This window comes from Lytechinus variegatus, chromosome 4 (genome assembly GCF_018143015.1).
Source record: "Lytechinus variegatus isolate NC3 chromosome 4, Lvar_3.0, whole genome shotgun sequence".
Taxonomy (NCBI): domain Eukaryota; kingdom Metazoa; phylum Echinodermata; class Echinoidea; order Temnopleuroida; family Toxopneustidae; genus Lytechinus; species Lytechinus variegatus.
Window position 1 is genome coordinate 16598864 of NC_054743.1, and position 13158 is coordinate 16612021.

Consider the following 13158-nt stretch of genomic DNA (forward strand, 5'->3'; position numbering starts at 1 on the left):
GACCCACTATCGTTTGGAATAACATGGATGTAGAGTGTAGTCTTTTAATCTTCCAGACCCGGTCATGTTATAATTTGAAGATCCTGTACTAAAGCATACATAAGGAGCATAGCCATTCAAAAATTATTTTTTTAAAAACTGCAACACCTCAACGTCTACCAAATTAAGACCTTGTAGAAATGAATATTATAGAGTGTAGTCTTTACCATAGACCTTGTTGTATCAATAACAACAAAAAATAAAATTTAATACCTCACCGTCTAATTCCTATGGAATAATTTGTTGTTGTTGTTGTTTTAGCTTATACGGCGGGGGTCATTCAGTAGTGAATATATGCGCCAAAAAAAATACCACATCCACCGAGCCGGATTCGAACCAGCGACATAAGGTTAACAGGTTGTCAATCATCTACAGTCCTCCGCTCTACCAACTGAGCTATCGGTGGTTACTGGGTTTGTGTAGTCTTTACTCCAGACCGGGTGATTAAACAAATTCAAAACTATTTAAACCCCGTCATCTTCCACTACTAAGACTCTGTTATAAAGAACGTGTATATAACGTATTCTCAATTCTCCAGACCCGTTTATTCAAACAAATTGTCAAGACCCCACAGTCTCATTCCTGTGAAAAAAGATGGATATAAAGCGTTGTCTTTTCTCCAGACCTTTGATTAAAAAACCTTCAGAATTAAGACCCAAGACTAAGACTCCGTTATAAAGCAAGGGTACATATCGTAGTCTTTACTCCAGACCGGTTTAAAAAAATTATGTTGTAATCTTCAAAAATAAGACCCTGTAAGAAAGCATGGATATAAGAGCACAGTCTTTACCCCAGACGCTGTTATTAAAAAAATTAGGAGATCTTCAATTTGACGACCCCACCGTCTCATCTCTGTGGGGAAAATGGATATAGAGTATAGTCTTTACTCCAAACCTGGTGATTAAAAAAACGTAAATACTTCATCATCATACCCCATCATCTTCCAAACTAATAATCTATAACAAAGCACGGGTACTTATAACCCAGGGGGGGGGGGGCTCCCGGCCGCGTAGCGGTCGGGAGCCCAGGATCGTACGTGCAATTTGGCATACTCACCTGACAAGCGTGAAGTATGGTCAAAATAATTTTCCGAATAAATAGTTAAAACAGAAATCAAGCACTTACCACGATTATATGGATGATGGTCTAACGAGTGGCAGTTTTTCTGACATCTTGGCACAGACTGGAACCTCAAAAAACGAAAAGTTCTCTCCTTCTACCCCCGTCTCGATCGGCCATTTTGTTACAATTCATAACAAAAATGGCCGATCAAGACGGGGGTAAAAGGAGAGAACTTTTCGTTTTTGGTTTAGGGTACCTATAGCATAGCCTTTGCTCCATACCCATTTATTAAAAAAAACTACACTGTACACTGTACACCCACTGTATAATTACGCTGTATACCCATGTGCTACATTTATACAGGGTCTTAGTATTGAAAATGACGGGATTGAAGTTTCGAAGATTCTTTGTGGAGCCGTGATATGTGCAAACGCCGTAATATGTGCAAACAACTGAATGTGTGCAAAATTTCGCCGGGATTTGTGCAAACAACGGAATTTGTGCCAACGCCAAGCCGGGAAATGTGCAAATCTGTCAAAATTTATCAACGGCATCTGTGCAAACGTGACGACGGGATATGTGCAAATGAACAATTTTCACTAAAAAAGTGCAAACCTCCGGGATATGTGCAATTCACTGCATTTATCCATATAAAGGCTATTTCTCATGAAATGTTTCACAAAATTACTGTTAAAATTAAATGAGAAACATGCCTGCATAAGGGAGAAGCTACAGTGACATCGGCAATGAAGCGCTTTTCAGAGAGGCAGGGGGGGACCAACCTTAAATGGAAGACCCACTATCGTTTGGAATAATATGGATGTAGAGTGTAGTCTTTAAATGCTCTAGACCCGGTAATTTATTAATTTGAAGATCCTTCAGAACTAAGATCCTGTACTAAAGCATACATAAGGAGCATAGCCATTCAAAAATTATAAAAAAAACTGCAACACCTCAACGTCTACCAAATTAAGACCTTGTAGAAATGAATATAGAATGTAGTATTTACCCTAGAACTTGTTGTATCAATAACAACAAAAATCAAATTTAATACCTCACCGTCTAATTCCTATGGAATAATTTGTTGTTGTTGTTGTTTTAGCTTATACGGCGGGGGTCATTCAGTAGTGAATATTTGCACACAAAACAAAACACATCCACCGAGCTGGATTCGAACCAGCGACATAAGGTTAGCAGTTGTCAATCATCTACAGTCCACCAACTGAGCTGTCTGTGGTTACTGGGTTTGTGTAGTCTTTACTCCAGACCGGGTGATTAAACAAATTCAAAACTATTTAAGCCCCGCCAACTTCCACTACTAAGACTCTGTTATAAAGAACATATATATAACGTATTCTCAATTCTCCAGACCCGTTTATTTAAACAAATTTTCAAGACCCCACAGTCTCATTCCTATGAAAAAAGATGGATATAAAGCGTTGTCTTTTGTCCAGACCTTTGATTAAAAAACCTTCAGAATTAAGACCCAATACTAAGACTCCGTTATAAAGCAAGGTACATATCGTACATGTAGTCCTTACTCCAGACTTGTTTTAAAAATATATGTTATAATCTTAAAAAATAAGACCCTGTAAGAAAGCATGGATATAAGAGCACAGTCTTTACCCCAGACGCTGTTATTAAAAAAAATTAGGAGATCTTCAATTTGACGACCCCACCGTCTCATCTCTCTGGGAAAAAATGGATATAGAGTATAGTCTTTACTCCAATAACCTAGTGATTAAAAAAAACTTAAATACTTCATCATAATACCCCATCATCTTCCAAACTAATAGTCTATAACAAAGCACGGGTACCTATAGCATAGCCTTTGCTCCATACCCATTTATTAAAAAAAACTACACTGTACACTGTACACCCACTGTATAATTACGCTGTATACCCATGTGCTACATTACAGGGACTTAGTATTGAAGATGACGTGATTGAAGTTTCGAAGATTCTTGATATTTTTTTTAAAATGACTGGGTCTGGAGAAAATAATGACTCTATATCCATATGCTTTTTTAACCACCGGGTTTTGAGTAAAGACTACGCTTAGCTAGTCCACGGGCCTGTTGCATAAAACTTTCTACTTGAGAAAACTCTGGTAAAAACTGAAAACTAAGGTAAATCTGATTTCTGCCATTGACTTTAACACAGGGCAAAAACTTCGGTAAAAACAACCTGTGTTTTCTCAGGTTTTATGCAACGGGCCCCAGGTATAGCATTAATCCTGTTGTTTGGAAGAATATATGGCCAAGACTGAGTATTAAAAAGTAGACTAATAACCTTCATCTTGTAGGGTAAGGTCGCATTGGGTCTGGAAAAGGAGACTACCAGCATGGGTCGGCAGAGCAAAATTGATAGGGAGAGGGCACAGCGAAAAAGGGCACTTCCTCTTTTGAAAAGGGCACTTGAAATAAAAAACTTTTTTAAAAACAAATAGCATATGTACCCTAGTAGGGTAATGAGCAAAATGATTGAGGAGGGCAAACATGGCGTATGGGGCAAAATTTTGAAACTTTTAATGAAAAAAAAACATTTGTGATAGATTTTGACATAGAGAACACTATCATATTTCACCACTTTTTTTCCTCTTTCTTCTTTTCTTTTTCTTGGTCTTGAAAACTTTTGGGGTCCATGGAACGAGGTCCATTTCTTAAGGGGGCAAGTGCCCCCCCTCCCTCGGCTCAGATGCCCCTGCATAAAAGAAAGGACGCTAATTGCAAATACATATACCTTATATTAGCAAATTGGACATTTGAACAAACCAGAAGAGAAGGGGCATTTATCAGAATATTCATATGGGGCACTTGATCAAAGGGCCCCTTCTGAGATCTCGGCCGTCGACCGCGAGATCGCACCGAAAATTGGCACGCATGTTGTCTGGGATATAATCTACAAAATTGTATAGTAATTTATTTCATGCAAATCGTTATTACGTAATTATGCTAATTTATGCGTAATTAGTATGCAAAATCATACTTTTTCCTCTAACTCCATAAATAAGGCTCCAAATGTTCTATTTTTGGCATAGAAACTCTTTGTGATGTTCTTAGCAAGTGTACATGAAAAAAATTGTGATATCAGATCAATTTCTTATGTATTATATTGTTTTTTTTTTTCAATTTCTTATGTATTTCTTTGTTTTTTTGACCTTTTGTTTTCCATTGTTTTTTCGATGAAATTCGTTGGGGACTCTTCTAAGATCATAAACAGCATAAAATACATACATTTAGGCCAGCAAAACTAAAAATAATTATACATTTATGATTTTTGGTTGAAAACACAATTTACATTGACTTTGTACACGAAATCACGTTTTTGAGCAATATTTGGTCTGACATACACATACTTAACATTGCGTAACTTCGAAACCGCGTACCCGGGTGACGCAAAATTGATCTCAAAAGTTGCGCAAGACTTGAAAGTAAAAAGTCTGCGAGCAGCGCGGTCAAAACGTTTTGCGCGACGAAATATCGCGCGACTCGTTGAGAGGGGAGGTGGGCTTCCGAGGCCCCCGGCCTAGATAGGGTTAAAGGGGCGAGAGGAACATTTTAAAAGGATTTAATTATTTAAATATGCACTTTTAGAAGGGATAAGAACGCGAAATAAGGAAAACGGGCAATGATAGGGCATGAAAAGAGCGGTTTTAAGGAATGGAAACTTATCTCATACGAGAATGGGCACTTATATTTATAAAAAAGGTAAAGGGGCAAACTTTAATACATAAAACGGGTCCTTCTAAGATGAAAGAGGCAAAGTTCTTGGGTTAAAAGGGAAAACTGTTTAGTGCTTCAAAAAGTGGGGGCACTGTGAACCCCCCCCCCCCCCCCCCTCCCTCCGGGATCGCAGCCCCTGCATTCATATCATATGGAACATTCGTTGTAAAATCGATGAGGTGTATGAATTGCAACCTAAAAATATTGAATTTAGAGAGTAAAGTGCATCGCATTTGTTAGTTCAAAAGTAATGCCTCTTGTTGATAAAGTGCGCTAGTATGACATGATTGTGTGCGAAATAGTTTTATATACGTTAGTGGGTATAGTGTTTTTACACATGTGGCTGATATTACACAAGCTGGCGTCGGTACATCACTTTGGTTGTGTTAAAAGAGATAGGAAACAATGTCTTGTTTGAATGTTCATAGATTCATAGAAATTAATATCAAATGCCATAGTAATCAAGACATTTTGGGTTTATAATTAAATTTTAAAGAAATTCGACAACTTCTGATGAAATCTGGAAATGAAATCAACAGATCAAGTTCAATGTGTGTATCAGTGGAAATCATGCTTGCCTCTCCCATCCCCTTTAATTAATTGCCCCATGCAGTGTTCGAAACAGTACTAAATGTCCCTTTAAGGTGACACGACATATACTCCTGCGACAATTAATATCTCAGAAGGCATAGGATTAGTGTTAGGATTGTGATAGAGTTTTTGGTTCAGAATATTGTCATGATTACGATTAGGGTGAATTTAGTTTCGCTTAATGTTTAGATTTTCCATCGTAGCAATTGTCGCCGGAGCAAATGTCCACTAAGCCTGCCAACCCCCCCCCCCCCCCACTGCCTCTCTGAAAAGCGTTTCATTGTCGATGACACTAGCTGTAGCTTCTCCCCTATGCAGGCATGTTTCTCATTTTAACAGTAATGTTATGAAACATTTCATGAGAAATATCCTTAATATGGATAAAAACAGTGATTTGCACATATCCCGGAGGTTTGCACTTTTCCCGTGAAAATTGTTCATTTGCACATATCCCGTTGTCGTGTTTGCCCAGATGTCGTTGATAAATTTTGACAGGTTTGCACATTTCCCGGCGTGGCGTTTGCACAAATTCCGTTGTTCGCACAAATCCTGGCGAAATTTTGCACATATATCGTTGTTTGCACATATCCCGGCGTTTGCACATATCACGGCTCCACAGCCTTCCGCTGCAACATATAAAAACTGAGCGAAAATTGACCAATATATACGGAGTTAGAGTCAAATTTGCATAACTATGATGACGTCATAAGAATCAAAATTGATTTTTTTTTTCTTTCTTTTTTTATAGTTCCGACGCCATTTTGATGAAATTCGAAAGGTGACATAAATAATACCTCCCATCCATCCATCCGGCGGAAATTGCGTACGAAATTAATAGTTGATCTGTCGATCGACAGATCACCTAATGAAATGGATATTAGACCAACTAGTAATGAGACGAAATTGTCATAAATGAAATGGTAATTAGACGAAGTGATGATTGGACCAAATGGTTATTGAACCAAAGGTTTGTTAGACGAATGAAATAACACTAAATGAAAGTAGACCATGTGATGAGTGGACGAATTGGCAATTTACCATTAATACTTCTGCTCTTGTTATGCATTCGCAAAACACCTACATATCAAGTCAAATTCAAATAGGCTTACTTCGTGTTAGAGAAAGGATTATCAAAGTGGAAAAAAGCTCATACAAGAAAAATCTTGTCATTTTGAAACAAAATATCTTTACTCTCAAAAGAAAACCGTTAGTGTGTCATAATTCCGATACAGTATGTCTTAAAAAAACTATGGCGATTGCTCTACACTTTTTTTCAACTGATCGGGTTATTGATCCGATTCCATATAAAACGACGGAACGATTTCTTTATTTGTATTTATATTTCAAAGGCAATTGTGCAACGTTAATAGGAAATGAATGATAAAGCATCAAGCCTAACAACGACAATTATGCTTTTATGAAATTCTGGTAGTGTGGTGAATAAGAGACATTTGCTCCATGAAGACAGGGACTAGATAATTGTTAAGAGTACATCCATGCGGGAAGTAGATAAGATAAATTGAGATAATAAGTGTGTGGGGGGGTAATTTTGAAAGGTCGATAGACATGTGTAGATCACTTTGTTCAAAGCGTCAATCATTTAAAACAAAGTAAACATAAACGTAAAAATTATCCGAGGTAAGGCAAACGACATTGTCATTATTATGATCCAAAGATCATTTACATATCTTCTTGCTATTTGTATGACGTACCCCCAGATACATTAGGCAAACCATAATCACAAATATCGTGAGATTTGCTCTTATGGCTCGAAGATAGACCCTCCTGATAAACACAGGGAAGAAGTTTGATACATTTTTATCACTTAGGGGCTAACATAATCAGAAGAATTAAAGAAATATACCAAGTGCGAAGCATTATCGAGGTTTTATCAGCCGTAAATAGAGATAGCGAACACGCAAGTTCTACTTTGGTACGTGATGCCCAACGAATAATCTAAATAAAAAAGATGATAAACATGACAAGTGTTCTTCACAAATTCAGTGCATCAAAATGTAGGCTAAATTTATTTTGGAACACTTCTCATTTTAGTCATTTCTTTTTGAGAACTTAAAATTCAAACTACATGGTATAACACATCCATATATACCGTGCATGCACTTCGTTGAAAAAAAAAACACAAGGATAAACAAAAACACCCGCATTTAGAGATATCTGTGACAACTTACATGTAATGCAACATCAGAAAATAGGATGAAAGAATTATACGAGGTATTCAAAGAATATAATGGATTGATTAATTACTTGGAGAATATAAGGACTTTGTTTTAGAAATATTTAGAGCAGACATATCTCACCATAACCATCTCTGAGCGCCAAGCGATTGCTTATTTTGTTAGAATTACATTTTAAACACATGAAACACTTTTTGTAGACATTGAAATCATGAAAATGATACGTATATTACTAATCAAATATTGTGAGCGCGAGCTAAAAATTTGGAAAATTTAAACCTGAAGAGGTGCATTTAATGCTTGTTCGTAGAAATTTACTAAGACCATATGAATTTCATTATACAAATGATGCGAGCACCAAGCGCGAGTTGAAAAATTTTGATTTTATTCAGACTGTAAATGTTTTATACTGTATAACCTTAAAAGGGGGCAATCACTTTAAATAATCATGAAACAGAAGCATCGTATTATGCCACTACCCAAGACAAAAATAACTGGAACTATAGGCCTATTTGGTGTATATTGACTTGGGAAAGGGATGTTTTAGTATACTAGGGCCCGTTGCATAAAACTTTTTACCTGAGAAAACCTTTTGCCCTATGTTAAAGTCAATGGCAGAAGTCAGACTAAACTAATTTTCAGTTCTTACCAGAGTTTTCTCAGGTAAAATGTTTTATGCAACGGTCCGTAGCAATTAAACAGACAACGCGAGCACCAAGAATAATGAACACATAGGCCCTATCAAATTATGTTTCATAAACTTATGAAAAACATTTATGTAATATATTATAATGTAATATATAATATAAGTAGTATTATATAATACACAATTCATCCCCCACAACGTTTTTCTTTCTTTATCCCTCTTTTTCACCTTCCCTTTTTTTTGCCAGCCGATGGGAGGGGGGGGGGCACGTAGTTACTCTACTGTCCACATCCAAGCAACCAAGTTCTTTACACCTCTATGTCTAGTGTCTCTTCATTAACAAGTGTGTTTTGAGCATTACATATTGGCCTTTGAGTGGGAACAGTGTAATCAATAGTAATAGGCACATGTTATGATAACCATAAAACGAGATGGAAAGTGATCTAACATATTTTGACACTAGTAGTAAGGTTCAGGATATAAAATAAGTGAAAAAGGTATAGACGAACCTTTCCCTTTGGTCCAGAGCATTGTAAGTACCAGCTGTTTCAAAGAATTTTAATTCATCATGCTCATGGAATACAAACACCGGGTAACAGTAACACAAAGTTTATCGATTGATTGTGAAGTTCATTTCTAAAATTGACTGCAGTGATTAATATCCATGATCTATCATAAAAGTTGGCCCAAGATCAATTGTTAAATTTCATGTTACGGGGCCCAAGCTATCGAAATATTTAATACTTAAACTGTCCGAATAATTCTTTGGTAAGTCATGTGAAATCATATTCATGGGGTATGAAAAAACCTGGGGTATGATATGGTGTGATATGTTGTAATCTTAAAAAGTCACCTGACATAAAGGCGTTGACTTGAACATTGCGCAAATCATACAAACTGTATTATGCAAATGCTTGCTTTGGTAATTAGTGTGTTGTTCTGCGTCAAGCACAACTGTTCATGACTCGGTTATACTGGCTTGATTGCTGTCTCTGCTACAAAAATTGAGTGTTGCATATTTTGATATTATCTTGGTTTATGTTGCCAATCCAGCCGAATTAAGAACCGAACGAGACATTGTATTACCTGACTAGAATATTCAATATCATCAATATTGGACTATTGTATTTTGGAGAGACGTTATTTCTGTTTATGTCTGATTCATAAAAAGTAAGTAATTCTTTTTAAAATCCAACTTAGTCTTCTTGTTTTACAGAAAGCAATATGAACTTTTCGAAATAGTGTATTATGTCTTAATACAGAATAAAAAAAAACATGAAATATCAAAAAAAAGAAAGAAAGAAACCTCGATGGTGATCTGTGATGCGCAGTGGCGTAACTACGCCCCCCCCCCCATCTACTGGCCAAAAAAGACGGGGGAAAGGAGAAAAAGAGGGAGAAAAAAAATAAGAGGCGTAGTAGAAAAAGAAGAAACTAGTGTATATTCTATTATATTAAGTTATATATATTATTTTATAATATACACAGTGCGTCCCACAAAAAAACGAAACCGAGATTTATCGATGATTTAGCATAACTTAATCACAAATACAATAGACAAATAACCTAGCATCTTAAAGCTTAAAATCTCCACTTTCATCTGAAATTACTTAAATTATTTCTCATTCACGCATGAATGAGCAAAAAAATTGAAAAGGGGATACCAAAAAGTCACTTGGCGGGCCGTTTCTGGGTGTCAAAGAGAAAACCACATTTTTAACAGTTTCATCGTCTGCTCTTTAATTTGATACCTCAATTACAAAAAATGGCCAAGAAATAACGTAGTTCTGGTTATATGAAATAAGGCTTGAATTTCAAAAATTTCATAAAATGAAGACGTTTTACAGGCTAGCGTTCAAACTCACTCAACACTCCGTTTTGTTGACGATCAGCCATGCATTAAGTCTTTTGTTACCGTGCGATAGCTTCTGTGGGAAACGGGTGAAAAGACTTTATTTAATGAAATTATGGAAATACAAGCATTGTTTCGAGGGATCATAACTTTTTTACTTCTTGATCATTTTCTGTGATTAAGGTATCAAACAAAAGAGCAGATATTGAACTTCTTAGTCATGTGATTTTCTTTTAGAAATTCAGATACCCCCCGCCAAATGGGTTTTTGGCATCCTTTCTTCGAATTGTTTTTGCTCATTTATGCGTGAATGACGAATAATATAGGTAATATCAGATGAAAGAGGAGATTCTCAGCTTTACATTGGTAGGTCATTTGTCTATTGTATTTATGATTAAGTTATGATAAATCATCGCTAAATCTCGGTTTCGTTTTTTTCTGGGACGCACTGCATATTATATTACATGAATAGTTTTTCATAACTTTATGAAACATATATTGCTGAGGGCCTATGACATTGTGTTCATCATCCTGGTGCTCGTAATTTCTGTTTAATGAAATATATATATAATCCTGTGGTACTAAAACATCCCGTTTTCAAGTCAATACACTGTACATCTATTTCCTCGCACTTCGAGTTATTGTTTTATGTAGTGAATTGCTTCTCTTTCATGACTACTTAAAGAGATAGCCCCCGTTTAAAGTCTGAATATAAAATATTCCCACTTAGTGCTTACGTTCGCATAAGTGGATTGGTGAAATATGTCTGCTCTTCATAAATTCCTGAAAACCGTCCTTAAAATCTTCCCTTTACTCATCTGAATACTCTATCAGAAATTTTCAGCTCGCGCTTCGTGCTCGCATCATTTGGTAAGTGAAATATGTATGGTCTTAGTGATTTTTTACAAACCAGTCTATGAATGCCCCTCTTCAGGTCTGATATTCAAAATTTCAGCTCGCGCTTCTCGCTCGCTGTATTTGATTAGTGAGATACATATCATGGTCATGATTACAATGAGTACAAAAGTTGCGTTATGTGTTTCGATGTAATTCTTACAAAATCAGCAAGCGCTTGACGCACGCATTAGATGACTGGTGAGATATGTATGCTCTTCATTAATTCCTAAAAACTATAGTCTTTTTGTCCCTGTTAGGGGATAATATACAGTGCGTATCAAAAAAAGTTTACACTTTGAAAAAGCCCTGGGAATTAAAAAATATACAACATGTGGGTAATTTTTCACATATAATCTTGGGTTTGGGTCTTATCTTTCCAATGAAAGTAAAAGTTTTGACAGAATGTTACACTTGAGTGAGCACTGTCCATTTTTGTAAAGCTCGCAGAAATCTGTTTGCGCAGAAATGCTCGTTTTCCCGCTGTGTCAAGGGAAAAGGGCGAAATCAAACTTACCCTGCGAAACATTTCTCATACATTTTCCTTGCACTTTTAGTCAATTGAAATAAAATGGATACATTCTAGCATTTTGGAATAATTTTGCCACCCAAATTGAAATTTCAACACTTAGTAGGCACAACCTTTACCTTTTTTGTGCCAGCTGGATCTGAGGACATAACTGAATCTGAACAAAAGTTTATATCAGACATCTCCAGCATTTTTTCACCAAGTTGTTATCATTTAAAGTGGGTTTACATTTCATTTTTCATTTAATCTTGTTTCTCCACACTTTTCCCAAGCTTGACAATGATTAACCTAATGGAAATCAAGCCTAATCCGTTTCATGTAAATCACAGCTCAGTGTAAAGCAAACATCGTCACGATGGCATCGGTGTGTGGGGGAGTGGGGTGGGGCGCAATGCACTCTTCAAAGTGTTTTTGGCAAGGAAACAAGTGAAAAAAGGTAAAATATATCTTTAAATCAATTTTACTAGCTAAATTCCATGTGTTCTTCATGATTAAGGTCTACTTTTATTCGCATAACTATTTCAAAGTTCTGCGCAAATCATTTTTCACTAACGTTTCAAAAGTAAGTGGTGCTCACTCAAGCGGAAATATTTTTCGACAGTTATATCGTCATTTGCTTAAATGGACATGTACCAATGTTTAATTGTGGAAAAATCTTCAGGATATTACAAATGTATAATTTTACAGGATTTTTTTCTAAGTGTAAACTTTTTTTTTGATACGAACTGTATACAAAACTTTCAGCTCGCGCTTCGCGCTCGCATTATTTAACTACCGAGATACATACAGTCCTTAAAATGCTTCAATTAGGTCAGTATACCTGGCAATTGAGCGCGCTTTACGCGCCCAGTAAGTGACTAAATTTTTTTTGCTGGTGCCCCTCCAATGCCGCGACCCACGGTACGCCACTGGTGGTGCGTATGTTCATTTGATCACGTTAATATGACCTACTTATTGTTCAGATGGGAATATTTAAAATATTTAATCTATGTATCAATTTCACACTTCTAAACATGAAACAATTTTAAATATATGAAATTGCTTAATTACAATGTTACAATATTGCAATTTTCATGTAACCACGCTCTAAAAATAAGATTTGCATTTTAACTGGATTTCAATTAAACTTTATAAGTCATGGGTATTCTACCAGAAACTCAGCTAAGAGAGGCGCTCCATAGTTCCTGCAAACAACAGAATGCCTGAAGGCTAAGTCATCCAAAAAGCAACAAAATTCACTGGTGCACGATAAGTGATTCTTCGGAATAAAGTGATTTGGTGAGAGTAACCATTTGTTACCTGATTTTTCATGGGGTTCCGGAAAAAGTAAAAAAGACGTTTGTTGCAGAAGATTTCTCGAAACGCATCATGCGTCAACGAAAGGAGAAGATGGATCATTTCATGCAACTGAAGAATGATGGAAATAAACCGTTCTTCCTATATCCGGCCAAGTTAGCGTACCGTCAAGCATCAGGAAAGCTCTTCATCGTGAAATGAATGACAGTGTATTCGGCAGACTTTCTTGAAATACATATTATACATTTACTTATAACTTGAGGAGTTCAGAGTTTTCAGTTTTATGAGCTGTGAGAAACTGGAGTTGTACGGAACAATTTTTTTTGGAA

At 36.3% G+C, this 13158-nt stretch overlaps 1 non-coding gene across 1 annotated transcript; it reads right to left on the minus strand.

Moving 5' to 3' along the window:
• Positions 1–355: 355 nt before the first annotated feature.
• TRNAY-GUA lies at positions 356–445 on the minus strand. The gene is given in 2 exon segments: positions 356–391; positions 409–445. It is a non-coding gene; the product is annotated as a tRNA-Tyr (tRNA).
• Between the last annotated feature and the right edge of the window lie 12713 nt (positions 446–13158).